The sequence below is a fragment of the Heptranchias perlo genome, chromosome 12 (genome assembly GCF_035084215.1).
Source record: "Heptranchias perlo isolate sHepPer1 chromosome 12, sHepPer1.hap1, whole genome shotgun sequence".
Lineage (NCBI taxonomy): Eukaryota > Metazoa > Chordata > Chondrichthyes > Hexanchiformes > Hexanchidae > Heptranchias > Heptranchias perlo.
In genome coordinates this window covers 71411409-71428552 of record NC_090336.1, presented here as the reverse complement: position 1 = coordinate 71428552, position 17144 = coordinate 71411409, and the positions used below count along the sequence as shown (strand labels likewise).

The following is a 17144-nucleotide window of genomic DNA, read 5'->3' as shown; positions in this document are numbered from 1 at the left end:
AGGGCTTTATTTATTTATTTATTTATTTTAAAAATGGCAACAATCAAAGTTGTATTAAAGATCATTTTGTATTTGTACCTCATTATTCAATCATCGAAACAGATTTTTTTTTTCTGATTTGCTTTCGCTGTATCCTTGAAATGTATGTAAATTCTGTTCCATTTAGTTCTGGGCCGGTTTCACAGGTTCGAAGGAATAAAGAGTTTCCTTCAAAGAATTCAGCTTGTTTTGGGTGTTCCTGCGTCCCACAGTTTCAATTTTTTTTTTTGTTCATTGCTATGGAAATAAATGGCCATTTTTGGTCCAAAAGTATTTTCAATAAGTCAACTATCCATTTAAAAAAATTGTCCTGAGCAAAAAGCAATGTCTTAAAAACCCTGCAGGTGCAGCAGGTGATCAAGAAGGCCAACGGAATGTTGGCTTTTATTGCTAGGGGGATAGAATATAAAAACAGGGAGGTATTGCTGCAGTTATATAAGGTATTGGTGAGACCGCACCTGGAATACTGCATACAGTTTTGGTGTCCATACTTAAGAAAAGACATACTTGCTCTCGAGGCAGTACAAAGAAGGTTCACTCGGTTAATCCCGGGGATGAGGGGGCGGACATATGAGGAGAGGTTGAGTAGATTGGGACTCTACTCATTGGAGTTCAGAAGAATGAGAGGCGATCTTATTGAAACATGTAAGATTGTGAAGGGGCTTGATCGGGTGGATGCGGTAAGGATGTTCCCAAGGATGGGTGAAACTAGAACTAGGGGGCATAATCTTAGAATAAGGGGCTGCTCTTTCAAAACTGAGATGAGGAGAAACTTCTTCACTCAAGAGGGTAGTAGGTCTGTGGAATTTGCTGCCCCAGGAAGCTGTGGAAGCTACATCATTAAATAAATTTAGAACAGAAATAGACAGTTTCCTAGAAGTAAAGGGAATTAGGGGTTACGGGGAGCGGGCAGGAAATTGGACATGAATTTAGATTTGAGGTTAGGATCAGATCAGCCATGATCATATTGAATGGCGGAGCAGGCTCGAGGGGCCGATTGGCCTACTCCTGCTCCTATTTCTTATGTTCTTATCCCAAAGATTTTATTGTTTAAACAGTTAACACTGCCAGCAGTTTTACACGATCCGTGTTGAGATTATTCACTGGGAATATAGCGAAACTTTTAAATCTTTGCCATGGATTCAAAAACAATTTTGATGCATTTTCACGCTCGATCCCTCATCTATCCCACCAGTCTTTCTTTTAAAAAAACCACAAAAGATACATAAATGTACAAAAACTTAGAGAGAGAAAATATTTTTGTCTTAGAGCTTCACTGGGTATGGTAGCATTGCGGTTATGTTACTGGACTAGTGATCCAGAGAATGTGAGTTTAAATTGCAGTTTGAGAATTTCAATTTAATTTTTTTTAAAAATCCGGAAATAAAAAGCCAGCGTCAGTAAAAGTGACCATGAAGCTGTCGGAGTGTCGTAAAAACCCAACTGGTTCACTAATGCCGACGACACAAAGATTGGTGGCATTGTAAGCAGTGTAGATGGAAACATAAAATTACAAAGCGATATTGATAGATTAGGTGAATGGGCAAAACTGAGGCAAATGGAATTCAATGCAGACAAATGTGGGGTCATCCACTTTGGATCAAAAAAGGATAGAACAGGGTACTTTCTAAATGGTAAAAAGTTAAAAACAGTGGCTGTCCAAAGGGACTTAGGGGTTCAGGTACATCGATCATTGAAGTGTCATGAACGGATGCAGAAAATAATCAATAAGGCTAATGGAATGCTGGCCTTTATATCTTGAGGACTAGAGTACAAGGGGGCAGAAGTTATGCTGCAGCTATACAAAACCCTGGTTAGACCGCACCTGGAGTACTGTGAGCAGTTCTGGGCACCGCACCTTCGGAAGGACATATCGGCCTTGGAGGGAGTGCAGCGTAGGTTTACTAGAATGATACCCGGACTTCAAGGGTTAAGTTACGAGGAGAGATTACACAAATTGGGGTTGTATTCTCTGGAGTTTCGAAGGTTAAGGGGTGATCTGATCGAAGTTTATAAGATATTAAGGGGAACAGATAGGGTGGATAGAGAGAAACTATTTCCGCTGGTTGGGGATTCTAGGAGTAGGGGGCACAGTCTAAAAATTAGAGCCAGACCTTTCAGGAGCGAGATTAGAAAACATTTCTACACACAAAGGGTGGTAGAAGTTTGGAACTCTCTTCCGCAAATGGCAATTGATACTAGCTCAATTGTTAAATTTAAATCTGAGATAGATAGCTTTTTGGCAACCAAAGGTATTAAGGGATATGGGCAAAGGCAGGTATATGGAGTTAGATCACAGATCAGCCATGATCTTATCAAATGGCGGAGCAGGCACGAGGGGCTGAATGGCCTGCTCCTGCTCCTATGTTTTCGGGAAGGAAACCGGCCGTCCTTACCCGGTCTGGGCCTATATGTGACTCCAGTTCCCACACCAACAAGTAGCAATGTGCAAGTGGAATGGGCAATAAATGCCAGCCTGGCCAGCGACACACACACACGTCAACGTGAATACATTTTTTAAAAAAATGTTCAAATTAGTCCTTCATTTGGGGCCTTGCGTTTATCTGGCTGTTGGTTTTCTAGATTTGTTTTGTTCCCTTTGAGTGTTACTGTGAACCTCTGAATATTTGTTACCATCTGTCACTAGGCTTTAATGGCATGTATGTTCCTTCAAAAGTACCGGGAAGGATTTCTTTGTTCTGTACCCTGGTTGAGCACATTCATTAACGATACATTGTCAGCTTGGCTCAGTTCCTTGCACTCTTTCGTTGTTGGGTTGTGAGTTCGAGCCCCACACGGACTGCAGCGGTTCAAGAAGGCGGCTCACCACCACCTTCTCAAGGGCGATTAGGGATGGGCGATAAATGCCGGCCTCGCCAGCGACGCCCACATCCCACGAACGAATAAATGAAAAAAAAGGACCTCGGCCGACACTCCCAGTGCAGCACTGAGGGAGCGCCGCACTGTCGGAGGTGCCGTCTTTCGGATGAGACATTAAACACATGGGAACAACACCACCTGCACGTTCCCCTCCGAGTCACACACCATCCCGACTTGGAAATATATCGGCCGTTCCTTCATCGTCGCTGGGTCAAAATCCTGGAACTCCCTTCCTAACAGCACTGTGGGAGAACCTTCACCACACGGACTGCAGCGGTTCAAGAAGGCGGCTCACCACCACCTTCTCGAGGGCAATTAGGGATGGGCAATAAATGCCGGCCTCGCCAGCGACGCCCACATCCAATGAACGAATAAAAAAAAAACGAGGCCCCGTCTGCCCTCTCGAGGTGGATGTAAAGGGGTCCCATGGTATGATTTCGAAGATGAGTTCTCCCTCGTGTCTCCGGCACCCGATATTTATCTCTCAACCAATGTCGTTTAAAAAAAAAACCCAGATTACCTGATCGTCACCGCATTGCTGCTTGTGGGATCTTGCTGTGCGCAAATCCGCCGCTGCTACATAACCCTCCGTCACCACTACAATAGCAGGTCAGAGGCTGGGTATTCTGCGGCGAGTGACTCACCTCCTGACTCCCCAAAGCCTTTCCACCATCTACAAGGCACAAGTCAGGAGTGTGATCGAACACTCTCCACTTGCCTGGATGAGTGCAGCTCCAACAACACTCAAGAAGCTCGACACCATCCAGGACAAAGCAGCCCGCTTGATTGGCACCCCATCCACCACCCTAAACATTCACTCCCTTCACCACCGGCGCACTGTGGCTGCAGTGTGTACCGTCCACAGGATGCACTGCAGCAACTCGCCAAGGCTTCTTCGACAGCACCTCCCAAACCCGCGACCTCCACCACCTAGAAGGACAAGGGCAGCAGGCACATGGGAACAACACCACCTGCACGTTCCCCTCCAAGTCACACACCATCCCGACTTGGAAATATATCGGCCGTTCCTTCATCGTCGCTGGGTCAAAATCCTGGAACTCCCTTCCTAACAGCACTGTGGGAGAACCGTCACCACACGGACTGCAGCGGTTCAAGAAGGCGGCTCACCACCGCCTTCTCGAGGGTGCAACGAGGGACGGGCGATAAATGCCGGCCTCGCCAGCGACGCCCACCTCCCACGAACGAATAAATAAAAAATAAAGGACCTCGGCCGACACTCCCAGCGCAGCACTGAGGGAACGCCGCACTGTCGGAGGTGCCGTCTTTCGGACGAGACGTTAAACGCATGGGAACAGCACCGCCCGCACGTTCCCCCTCCGAGTCGCACACCGTCCCGACTTGGAAATATATCGGCCGTCGCTGCGTCGAAATCCCGGAAACTCCCTTCCTCGCGGCGCTGCGGGAGAACCTTCACCACACGGACTGCAACGGTGGTGAAGGTGGTAGGGGGGGCGGTGCGATTCGGGACGAGCGAACGAACGGAGGGGCAATTCGGGAACGGTAGCCGTCCTCCCGGGGCGGGCGGGGCGGGGGCGGGGGACGGGGACGAACGGGACGCGCCCGGGCGCCAGAGCAAGGCAAGAGAGGAACACATGCCTTTGAGACTACAAGTCCCAGCAGGCATTTCAGAACACATGAGTCCTCGCACATTGGATGGGATGGGATGGATGACGTATGGCAGAGAGAGGAGGGGGGAGGGGGGGGGGGGCTCCACCCCCCACCCACCCACCCACCCCTCCCCCTTTCTGGGGCCAGCAGTGCGCAGACTCCGGGTCGCGTTCATTTCATTCCAGTTCTCATTCCTGGAATTCTTGCGAGCGCCCGTGTCCTTCCACCGGGCTCCACAACTCACTTCAATAACCGAGAGCAAAAAAAAAATAACACACCCAACCCCCCCCCCTTCCCCCTTCCCCTTCCCCTCAAGCAACAAGTTCCAAACTTTTTTTATTTAATGCATTTATCAGAGATTTAAAAAAAAAATCCTGAGGTAAGTTTGTATCTATTTTTTGTTTCCCTGTCTGAGACAATGTGTCTATTTATTTTAACAATGTGTCGAATTAATTGTAACAATGTATCTAATTTATTTGGGCAACCCCCCAAAAAAAAAAATGTGCAACTTCGGATTCTGTGTGGGAAAAGGCATGTTTTTTTTTAAAAATTGATTTTAAAATAAGAATAAGTGTGTGTGTGGGGGGATTTTGCTGTCCGTTCCCCGCGCCCCGCGCCCAGGGAAGTCTGGCGCAAAAAATCTTTGACATTTTTAACATTTTTTTCCCCCCCCCCCCCTCCCTCCCTCTCCCTTCTTGTCTAAAGCAGAACTTCCGGACGCAAGTCTTAAGAGAGGAGGGGGGGAGAGGGAATAAAAAAAAAATATATATTTACTTCAGTTTTTTTTTTAATGTGTGTTTTAAGGCTTTTTTCCCCCCCTCCCCTCCCCAGTGCTGTATAATGAAAGGGCGGAATTTCGTGTCTTATATTTCTGTTTTCCTGCTGCAGGAGTGGGGAGAAAATAAAGAAAAGAAGCCTCCTTGGAGCGGCGGAGAAATTTCTTCTTGTGTGTTGTGTTGGGGGAGAGAGAGAGAGAGAGAAAGAATCACGGTGAACGCCGCCGGCTGCTGACTTGTTGCAATCCCCAGGAAAAAAAAAAATCCGAGTGCTTTCTCCCCCCTCTCTCTCTCTGAGTAAGTAATTCAATTCCTCTATCCATTTATATATATTTTTTTAAACACACCACACACACACACACAGAGTAAATATTTGCTTAGATTCTGACGTAAGGGTGCAGTGATTTTCACACACATCAAATCTTAACCCTGCACTTTTTTACATTTTGCCTTTTTTAAAAAATAAATGTCATCTCTCCACTTGCATAGTTTTGGAAGTGTTATTGTGTGGTAAGGGGGAGATTGTGCAGTTTGTAGCTATGCAAAGTAGGAGATATTTATTACATGTGGTTTTTTAAAACATTATTTGACAGGAATCTTTTTTGTAAAAAGTTAAATTGCATGCCTGATTTGACTCTTGTGTGTTTTTTTTAATGTATGGGCTTGTAATCACTCATTTACCCTCTGGAGAATTGGTTAAATAATTTAGTGCTGTAGATGAATGGTTGATAGTGTAAGGTTTTTTTTAAAATTGAAATTGATTGCTTTGGAAAAAAAACAGCATTTTTATTTTTGGATTCTGGTGTGAGGGAAGCCTGGAGTGGTGAATTTAAATGTGCCAGGCATGGTTTAAGGGTCTGTGCTGTCTGTGGGGAATTGGTGGCGAGCACATTTCTCAGATCCCAGCTCGTTTTCAGAAATTGTGAACTTTGGTGTGATAAAGTGCAGAGCTGGATTGCACACAGGCTTTTTAAATTTATTCAGAGAATCTGCCTGAAACTCTGTCCGCATTATTGAAGCAGTTTATTTTTTTTTAAAAAAAACAAAAGCAATGTGTTTGTGTATATATTGTGTCTAATTCATGGGGGAAATTTATGGTGAAGCTGAATTCTGATGCAGTTTGATATCGAGAAAAACTGATATTTTCGAGATTGTTAAATCTTTTCAATATTTTCCGAAAATTGATGCATTGTAGCTGTTAGTTGCCAGGATAAATTCTGTAATGCTCACAGGTAATTCTACATCATCATAAAACTTTGTAGGACCTGTCTTTTAATTTTTCTCTCCTTTTTCTCTTTCCTTCTCTCTTTTTCTCTCTTCCTTCTTTTTCCTCTTTTCCTTCTCTCTTTTTCCTCTTTTCCTTCTCTCTTTTTCCTCTTTTCCTTCTCTCTTTTTCCTCTTTTCCTTCTCTCTTTTTCCTCTTTTCCTTCTCTCTTTTTCCTCTTTTCCTTCTCTCTTTTTCCTCTTTTCCTTCTCTCTTTTTCCTCTTTTCCTTCTCTCCTTTTTTCTCTTTTCCTTCTCTCTCTTTCTCTTTTCCTTCTCTCTCTTTCTCTTTTCCTTCTCTCTCTCTTTCTTTCTCTTTTCCTTCTCTCTCTCTCTCTTTCTCTTTTCCTTCTCTCTCTCTCTCTTTCTCTTTTCCTTCTCTCTCTCTCTCTTTCTCTTTTCCTTCTCTCTCTCTCTCTTTCTCTTTTCCTTCTCTCTCTCTCTCTTTCTCTTTTCCTTCTCTCTCTCTCTTTCTCTTTTCCTTCTCTCTCTCTCTTTCTCTTTTCCTTCTCTCTCTCTCTTTCTCTTTTCCTTCTCTCTCTCTCTTTCTTTCTCTTTTCCTTCTCTCTCTCTCTTTCTTTCTCTTTTCCTTCTCTCTTTTTCTTTTTCTCTTTCTCTCTTTCCATTTTTTTTCTCTCTCTTTATTCTGGTCGATATTTTGTTCAGATTATAAATTTGATTTCCCCTCATCTGGAGGGAAAAAAAGGGTGTGAGGAGGCCCTGTGAATGAACTTTAAAATGGAACTCGAGCATCGGGCCTTCCCAGTGCCAACAGTTACTATAACGCTCGTTTTGTGTCTGGTTTTTTGAATGGTTGTGGAATAGTTTCATGTTTTATATAAACGACTGAATTTCTTGCAGACATCAGGTTGAAGGAAACAGATCTTGCGTCGTGGGTTGGCTGGTGATTTCAGCCAAAATAAATATGTTAGAGCAGCAGAATAAGCATCGGAATTATTGCTTATCGGAGAAAATAATTTTTCTGATTTCGTAAACATGTCGATTTTAGTTAAGTCACAAATGTAGGGGGTTGGGGTTTTGGAAATCAGTTTGAAATACCTCCTTCCTGAGTGCACAAAGTTTATTTTGACAGGTTTAATTATACTCAGTGACACTTTTAAAAGTTACAGATGCTAAGTAATTCTCATGACCATTTTAGTAGTTTTAAATTTGTTTTTTTTTAAAAATCACCTGTCGTACGCAAACTTGCAGTTTATTTTTTTTAAACGGTAATTTTATTGGATTCTGTGGATAATGTTTTTTTTTTGCATCGTGACTGTAAATTGGTTCCTTCATTTTTTAAGTGCATTTGCTAACTGTTAAAATGTCCGATTTCTAAACGTGTCTTCTCGTCCCGTACTCCTGCTGTTCGGTCGTTCCAGAGAAGCGCGGTTTCTTCGTGTCCAATGAACGCAAACTTACCCACGCGCGCAAGTAATTATAACGCGGATTATTCGCGACAGGGTGTCGTAACCTCGAACTTGCTCGGAAAATCACTTTCAAAATGGACACCAGTTGCGATGTCCCTTTTGATCGTACCATCGGAACAGGAGGAGGCCATTCAGCCCCTCGAGCCTGTTCCGTCATTCAGTTCGATCATGGCTGAACTTTATCTTAATTCCATTTATCTGCCTCGGTTCCGTGTCCCTTTATAAATTTACCCAACAAAAAAATCTATCAATCTCAGCATTGAAATTTTCAATTGACCCCCCCCTCCCCAGCCTCAATAGGTTTTTGGGGGGAGGGAGTTCCAGATTTCCACTCCCCTTTGTGTGAAGAAGTGCTTCCTGACATCACCCCTGAACGGCCCGGCTCTAATTTTAAGGATATGCCCTCCCTTGTTTCCAGAGGAAATAGTTTCTCTCTCTCTCTCTCTATCTATCTATCTATCTATCTATCTATCTATCTATCTATCTATCTACCCTATCATGTCCTTTAATCATCTTAAACACCTCGATTAGATCACCCCTCGATCGTCTGTACTCGAGGGCCTGCAAACCTAGTCTATGCAACCCTTTCAGCCCCTGGTGAACCTGAGCTGCACCCCCTCTCCAAGGCCGACACATCTCCTGAGGTGCGGTGCCCAGAACTGAATGGGGTCTAACCAGAGCTTTTATATAATTGTGACATAACTTCCACTCCCTATGTATTGCAGCCCCCTTTGAGGTGAAGGCAACATTCCAATAGCCCCCCCAAACCAGAGTAAGGAATCTTACAACACCAGGTTATAGTCCAACAGTTTTATTTGAAAATCACAAACTTTCGGAGGCTTCCTCCTTCGTCAGGTCAGTCAATGGCCCCGCTGCTGGATTCACCGAGCCCTCAGTCCAATGTTTCAAACTCCTGGTTCACGGAGACAGGGACCCTCTGGCTTCTCACTGTGCGCTACCGAAACAAACAGACAAGACGACCTGGCTAAAAGGGGGTGTGTGTGTTTACAGTCCAATGCTCCCACGCGAAGTTAAAAATTTATTGCCATCTGGGGCTAAAAGGAAAAGCTCAAATCTGAGCAAGTCCCGATTCGCTGACTCTTTCTATTTAAGTTTATTATTTTTTTTTTAAAAAAAGGTTTTTTGGGACGTTTGAGTCGGAAAAGTTCATTACGATTTTGACATTACATAAGCTCACCTGACGAAGGAGAAAGCCTCCGAAAGCTTGTGATTTTCAAATAAAGCCGTTGGGCTATGACCTGGTGTTGTAAGATTCCTTACATTTGTCCACCCCAGTCCGTCACCGGCCTCTCCACCATCATCCCCAACCAGAGGGAATAGGAACTGTGAATTGATCAACTTCAGACTGCTTACATAAGAACATAAGGAATAGGAGCAGGAGTAGGCCAATCGGCCCCTCGAGCCTGCCCCGCCATTCAATAAGATCATTGGCTGATCTGATCCGAACCTCAAATCTAAATTCACGTCCAATTTCCTGCCCGCTCCCCGTAACCCCTAATTCCCCTTTACTTCTCGGAAACTGTCTATTTCTGTTTTAAATTTCAGTGCTGCTTGTGTAACGTCCGAATTGTAATGAACTTTTCTGACTCAAACGCCCTTTTTTTTTAGAATAATAAACTAAAATAGAAATAGCCAGCGAATCGTTACTTGGTCAGATTTGAGCTTTTCCTTTTAGCCCCAGACGGCAATAAATTTTTAACTTCGCGTGGGAGCACTGTACTGTAAACACACACACCCTTTTAGCCAGGTCGTCTTGTCTGTTTGGGTAGCGCACAGTGACAAGCCAGAGGGTCCCTGTCTCCGTGAACCAGGAGGTTGAAACGTCAGACTGAGGGCTCGGTGAATCTAGCAGCGGGGCCACCGACTGACCTGACGGACCAGTGAATTCATCGTGACAGCAACCCGTGCCCGCACACGCGTGGAGCGTCTCGCGTTGGCTTTTCTTTGCAAGCTGGCTTTAATATGTGAGAAGGATGACTCTATATAACACTGGTCCACTGTTCCTTGCTACGGACCAGTGCCCCTCTCTCAACTACTGGTCCTGGCAGCCTAATTTCAAGCCCTGGTGCACTCAAGTTTGGTTCCAAATATATACATATATAAAAAAAAAATCTGCTGTAAGCAGAAGGGTTGTAAAAGATGTACCGTAACCAAATGGTGTCATCGATGCCTCTTGTATATTGGAAAAAAAAACACGTTTCAAAGTAGTGTGAGTTGAAGAGGGGGGGGGTTTAAAAAAACAAACAAGACACGTTACTTTCTCGAAGAACTGGGCTGTAATTAATGTGTCCAAAATTGAATGCATGCCGTATCACATTTCATATTGACAGCGAGCTGCCTTATAAACTGCACCGTGAACTTGTTTTTGAGACTGGGAGCTGCGCTGTGAGCTGTTTATTGCCCATAATGCCTTGATTTATGAAAGCTGGAAGCAACTTAGCAGAAAAAACATTTGACATCTACACAGCGTTCTGCCGTAGAGAGCATCTGAAACAAGTTTATTAAAATTCAATATCTTAAAAAGATTTGCACCTAAAACGAGTGGCCTCTTGATATTTTATGGCCTTGTCAACGTAGCAGCGGAGAGGACGAGAGCTGAGAGATTATAAATCTTAAAGGGAAAAAAAACATGCGGACTTTGTTTTTTTTTTAAGAAAAGGGGCATGTTCCCTTTTAAGAACATCAAATTGTGTGGTCTGGGAATCTGGGTTTCGTGACGTATTTTTGCTAATTGAAAACTATCTGTTAATAGGCCGGGCCTTTTGTTTGGATGGATTTCCAGCAGACCTGGTTTTTAAAAAAAAAATGTGCAGTTTGTTAACGCTGCCCCCCCTTTTCTTGCTGCTCCGTCGTCATTTACCACAGTAAACAGATTTGCTTCTTAACCTCTGACATCGCAAGATGCTGAGGAGCAAATCCATTTGTTGAAGGGAAAGGGGGAGTAAATGGACTGGAGTCGAGGCCTTTTTTTTTTGCTGTCGATTTTCTAAGAGGTGAAACTAGCGGGCGTTTTGATTTGATGACAATTTGGGGGGAAAGCCGGAGCTGGTGTGAATCGTGCGCTGTCTCTCTTTATTTTTTGTCGGTGAACGATCGGTTGCTTGCACTGATAACCCAGAAGCCTTGCACTAATAATCCCGGAGAACTAGAGTTCAGATCCCACCCTGGCAGTTTGAGAATTTGAATTTATTTTTTAAAAAAAATAATAAATCTGGAAATAAAAAGCTGCAGTCAGTAAAAGTGACCATCGAGCTGTCGGATTGTCGTTTTTTTTTAAAAAAAAAACCCAACTCGAGCCAGACCTTTCAGGAGCGAGATTAGAAAACATTTCTACACACAAAGGGTGGTAGAAGTTTGGAACTCTCTTCCGCAAACGGCAATTGATGCTAGCTCAATTTGCTAAATTTTTAAATCCGAGACAGATAGCTTTTTGGCAACCAAAGGTATTAAGGGATATGGGCCAAAGGCAGGTATATGGAGTTAGATCACAGATCAGCCATGATCTTATCAAATGGCGGAGCAGGCACGAGGGGCTGAATGGCCTACTCCTGTTCCTGTGGTTCGCTGACTATGTCCTTTCAGGGAAGGAAACCTGCCGCCCTTACCCGCTCAGGGCCCAGATGTGACTCCAGTGCCCTTGTCAATATTCTTAACTCTTTAACTGCCCCCTGAAGTGGCCCCAGCGAGCCCCTCAGTTGTACGGTTCAAGAAGGCGGCTCACCACCACCTTCTCAGGGCGACAGTAAATGCCGGCTTTGCCAGTGACCTCTGCATCTTGAGAATTAATTTTTTTTTAAAAAAAAGATCATTAAATATTTATTTTATTGTGTCGAAATGATAGCCTCAAGCTTGCAGAAGTATTAGTTAAAGCTGCATGATTGTTCAATTCCTTGGGCCAACTTTTCTCCCCCCTTCCCTTTCAAGGAAAGAGTCAAACTTTGGACCAATGGAAAAGAAAATGTGTCTCAAATTCGTAGAATGTTTAGAAGAAGTTAATGTACAAGATTGTGTGAGTGGCTTCTCCCAGTGGCACTGTGGGTCATTTTACTATGTTAAAGATGCATACTTAAGAAAAGACATACTTGCTCTCGAGGCAGTACAAAGAAGGTTCACTCGGTTAATCCCGGGGATGAGGGGGCGGACATATGAGGAGAGGTTGAGTAGATTGGGACTCTACTCATTGGAGTTCAGAAGAATGAGAGGCGATCTTATTGAAACATATAAGATTGTGACGGGGCTTGATCGGGTGGATGCGGTAAGGATGTTCCCAAGGATGGGTGAAACTAGAACTAGGGGGCATAATCTTAGAATAAGGGGCTGCTCTTTCAAAACTGAGATGAGGAGAAACTTCTTCACTCAGAGGGCGGTAGGTCTGTGGAATTTGCTGCCCCAGGAAGCTACATCATGAAATAAATTTAAAACAGAAATAGACAGTTTCCTCGAAGTAAAGGGAATTAGGGGTTACGGGGAGCGGGCAGGAAATTGGACATGAATTTAGATTTGAGGTTAGGATCAGATCAGCCATGATCTTATTGAATGGCGGAGCAGGCTCGAGGGGCCGATTGGCCTACTCCTGCTCCTATTTCTTATGTTTTTATGCAGGTATAAATGCGAGTTGTTGTTGCTGTTCAGAATAATGGTCAATGAAATCCGATAGTAGCAATAGACTCGTGTTGTCCAATAGAAATCGCTGACTAGCCACAGGTGAGGTTACAGTGACACTGTTTTAATCACAGGCACTAATTTTACTCAAACGGCTCACTCACAATCCGGGGTAAATGTACTTCACATGTGGCCATTCACTTACAAACATCAACATCAACTTGCATTTATAGAGTGGCTTTTAACGTAGTGACAAGTCCCAGGACTGGGGAGTCCAGAACCGGGGGGGGGGGGTCACAGTCTCGGGATACGGGGTATGCCGTTTAGAACCGAGATGAGGAGAAATTTCTTCACTCAGAGGGTGGTGAACCTGTGGAATTCTCTACCACAGAAGGCAGTGGAGGCCAAGTCATCAGATGTATTCAGATGTATAACTCTATGACTCTATGACTCTGAGATGGATATATTTCTTAATGCTAAAGGGGAGCGGATAGAGAGAAACTATTTCCGCTGGTTGGGGATTCTAGGAGTGGGGGGCGCAATCTAAAAAATTAGAGCCAGACCTTTCAGGAGCGAGATTAGAAAACATTTCTACACACAAAGGGTGGTAGAAGTTTGGAACTCTCTTCCGCAAACGGCAATTGATACTAGCTCAATTGCTAAATTTAAATCTGAGATAGACAGCTTTTTGGCAACCAAAGGGATATGGGCCAAAGGCAGGTATATGGAGTTGGATCACAGATCAGCCATGATCTCATCAAATGGCGGAGCAGGCACGAGGGGCTGAATGGCCTGCTCCTGCTCCGATGTTCCTAAGGGACATGGGGGAAAAAGCGGGAACAGGGCACTGAGTTCGACGATCAGCCGTGATGTTTTTGAACGGCGGTGCGGGCCCGAAGGTATTAAGGGATATGCTCCTATGTTTCTATCCTTCACAGGAGCGTAATCAAACAAAATTTGGCACTGAGCCACATACGAGATATTGGGCTGGGTGACCAGGCAGGTTTTAAGGAGCGTCTTAAAGGAGGAGAGAGATGCGGAGAGGTTTAGGAAGGTTTAGGGCCTAAGCAACTTTTTTTTTTATTCGTTCACGGGATGTGGGCGTCGCTGGCGAGGCCGGCATTTATTGCCCATCCCTAATTGCCCTCGAGAAGGTGGTGGTGAGCCGCCTTCTTGAACCACTGCAGTCCGTGTGGTGACGGTTCTCCCACAGTGCTGTTAGGAAGGGAGTTCCAGGATTTTGACCCAGCGACGATGAAGGAACGGCCGATATATTTCCAAGTCGGGATGGTGTGTGACTTGGAGGGGAACGTGCAAGTGGTGTTGTTCCCATGCGCCTGCTGCCCTTGTCCTTCTAGGTGGTAGAGGTCGCGGGTTTGGGAGGTGCTGTCGAAGAAGCCTTGGCGAGTTGCTGCAGTGCATCCTGTGAATGGTGCACACTGCAGCCACAGTGGGTGTTAGTAATCTGGAACTCTCGCGCGCTCTCTCTCTCTCTCTCTCTCTCTCTTCCCCCCCCCCCCCCAAAAAGAAAAGTTATTGTCGCTGGGAGTCAATTGAAAATTTCAAAACTGACATTGATAGATTTTTGTTCGCCAAGGGGTATTAAGTTTTACGGAAACAAGGTGAGCAGATGGAAAGTCACGACACAGAAGGAGGCCATTCAGCCCATCGAGTCCGTGCCGATGGCGTTAAGATGCAGATCAGCCATGATTTAATTGAGTGGCAGAACAGGCTCGAGGGATTGAATGGCCTTCTCCTTGTTTTTATGTTCTTGGTAATCGCTTGACATTAATGTCAGAAATTGTTCTGTTCAGATATGAATTTATGGATAATTGGTAATGATGAGAAATGTTAATGCATTCTGTACATATTGAGTTAATACATTATTTGGCGTGCTGGTAAAAGACTTTTGAGGTCACATTTAATATTTGTGTGTTCAGCTTTTATGTCCTAATTCAATGCAGTTCTACGTTTTGGAAAAAGTCCCCTGGAGTATTAACCCTTATACTAACTAGACAGTCACATCTAACATTGGTATTATGGTGGTTTTGGCTTTCGTAAATGCTGCAGTTAATTAAATACGAACCCATGATCATTTTTAGAAATATATCTTTGAAGGCAGTGACGTGGAGCCGTTTACAAAGAAAAAAAATACCCTTTATATTAGGAGTGAAGGAGATTAGAGCAGCACGTTAACCTCTTAAATCTGGATCCAAAATTAGCCCGGGCCGACGGGATGGGAATGTTATTGACGGCCGTGAGGAGGTCACAGCTGAGAGGAGATTGGATAGTCGGTAAGGGACCGCTGCAAAGATCGACCCGCAATTTGGCCCGAACTGGGCAGTTTTACCCGGCAGGAAAAGTTATCAGCGGATGCAGTCGGAACGGTTGTCCGGTCCCGAATGGCGGCGGGTTTCAGGTTGATCTCGTTCTGGTGGAGTCCGGATTTTTGAACGTCAATCCGCCGATCGTCGTGCTGTGGAGGTGCGAGAGAGGACAGAAAGGGGTTGGATTTACACAGCGCCTTGCGTGACCTCAGGACGTCCCAAAGCGCTTTACCGCCGACGAATTACCCTTTTTTTTTTGAAGAGTGGCCACTGTCGTAGTGCAGGGAGACGCAACGGCCAGTTGGTGCACAGCAAGATCCCACAAACAGCAATGAGATAAATGACCCGTTAGACTGTTGGACACCGGGGAAGAGCTCCCCTGCTCTTCTTTGAAACAGTGGCCACGGGATATCTTTTACTTCCACCTGAGAGAGGGCGGACGGTTTAACGTCTCACCCGAAAGACGGGGTGGGGGAGTTCTCCCCGGAGTCCCGGGCAATATTTATCCCTCGACCAACAGCACTAATTTTTTAAAAAAAATTATGAGGGGCAGTGTACAAAATTATGAGGGGCACAGATAGGATGGATACTAAGGAGCTTTTTCCCTTCGTTGAGGGTTCTATAACAAGGGGACATAGATTCAAGGTAAAAGGCGGGAGGTTTAGAGGGGATTTGAGAAAGAACTTTTTCACCCAGAGGGTGGTTGGAGTCTGGAACTCACTGCCTGAAAGGGTTGTGGAGGCAGGAACCCTCACAACATTCAAGAAGCATTTGGATGAGCACTTGAAATGCCATAGCATACAAGGCTACGGACCAAATGCTGGAATATGGGATTAGAGTAGACAGGGCTTGATGGCCGGCGCGGACACGATGGGCCGAAGGGCCTCTATCCGTGCCGTATGACTCTATGACTCTATCAGGTCGTTGATCTCGTCGCTGTTTGTGGGATCTTGCTGTGCGCAAATTGGCTGCCGCGTTTCCTAACATTACAACAGCGGCCACACTTGAGAAAGTGCTTAACTGGCTGTGGAGCGCTTTTGGGGGACGCCCTGAGGTTGTGAAAGGCGCTATATAAATGTAAGTTCGTTCGTTCGTTCGTTCAGCACTGGGAGCAATGCTGCTCCCGGTCAGGACAGCCGAACTCGTTATTGACCGAGTGTATCGGGAGCCTGGTCCCGTGCGTGTCGCTGACACGAGATGCAGCAACAGCCACGCCCCTCACGTTCAAAAGCCTAAATTAACCCAGAAGAATGTGCTACTTAAACACAGACTTTTAAAGTGAACACTGTGTTTGTTATAAATTGACCTGTCAGAATTAAAATGCTTAATTTCTAGCTGCATGTCGTTCAGCACACGTTTTGTCCAGATGTTATACTTTATTATAGATGCAACACTTTTAAAAAAAATTTTTTCCATAAAATTAAGAGAAGCAAAGACGATGGCTGAATGCTGGGGTACCAGTGACCTGGAGCTTGAAACGTCCTAAGGGGAGACTGGAGAAGCTGGGATTGTTCTCCTGAGAGCAGACAAGGTTAAGAGGAGATTTGATAGAGGTGTTCAAAATCCTGAAGGGGTTTTGACAGAGTAAATAAGGGAGAAACCGTTTCCAGTGGCAGAAGGGTCGGTGACCAGAGGACACAGATTTAAGGTAATTGGCAAAAGGGCCAGAGGGGGAGACGAGGAGAAGTTATTTTATTTTCAAACGCAGCGAGTTGCGATGGTCTGGAAGGGCGGTGGGAGCAGATTCAGTAGTGACTTTTAAAAGGGAATTGGATAAATACTTGAAGGGGGAAAATAAAATTTCAGGGCTTCTGGGGAAAAGAGCAGGGGGGGGGTGGGGTGCAGTGGGACCGATTTGGATAGCTCTCTCAAAGAGCCGGCACGGGCGCGATGGGCCGAGCGGCCTCCTGTGCCGTACCGTTCCACGATTCTACGCGTTTTCAGAGCCGAGCCGAGCCGCGCCGCTCTCTCGCCAAACGGCAACTGAACTCCGATTGCCCCGAGGCCGTGTTCGCTTGCCGGTCTGACTCCCTGCGGCCGCAAGAGGCTCACGAGTCCACCCGAGCGGCGGAATAATACACCGTGCGTTACCGCGGTCTGTTCTTAGAGAGAAAGAAAAAAACCCACACACACGACGCACGCCCCTGACTTCCCACGGGCCGTGCCAAGGGAAGAAC

General features: G+C 45.2%; 1 protein-coding gene across 4 annotated transcripts in view; it reads left to right on the top strand.

The window, feature by feature from the left end:
• Positions 1 to 4742: 4742 nt before the first annotated feature.
• The window catches only part of LOC137328085 (transcriptional enhancer factor TEF-1), a 270061-nt gene continuing 257659 nt past the window's right edge, over positions 4743 to 17144 (top strand). For all 4 annotated transcript variants that reach the window (XM_067994247.1, XM_067994245.1, XM_067994246.1 and 1 more), the window contains exons 1-2: positions 4743 to 4927; positions 5437 to 5621. The gene's annotated coding sequence lies outside the window, so the exon portion shown is untranslated. The remainder of the gene's footprint in view (positions 4928 to 5436; positions 5622 to 17144) is intronic.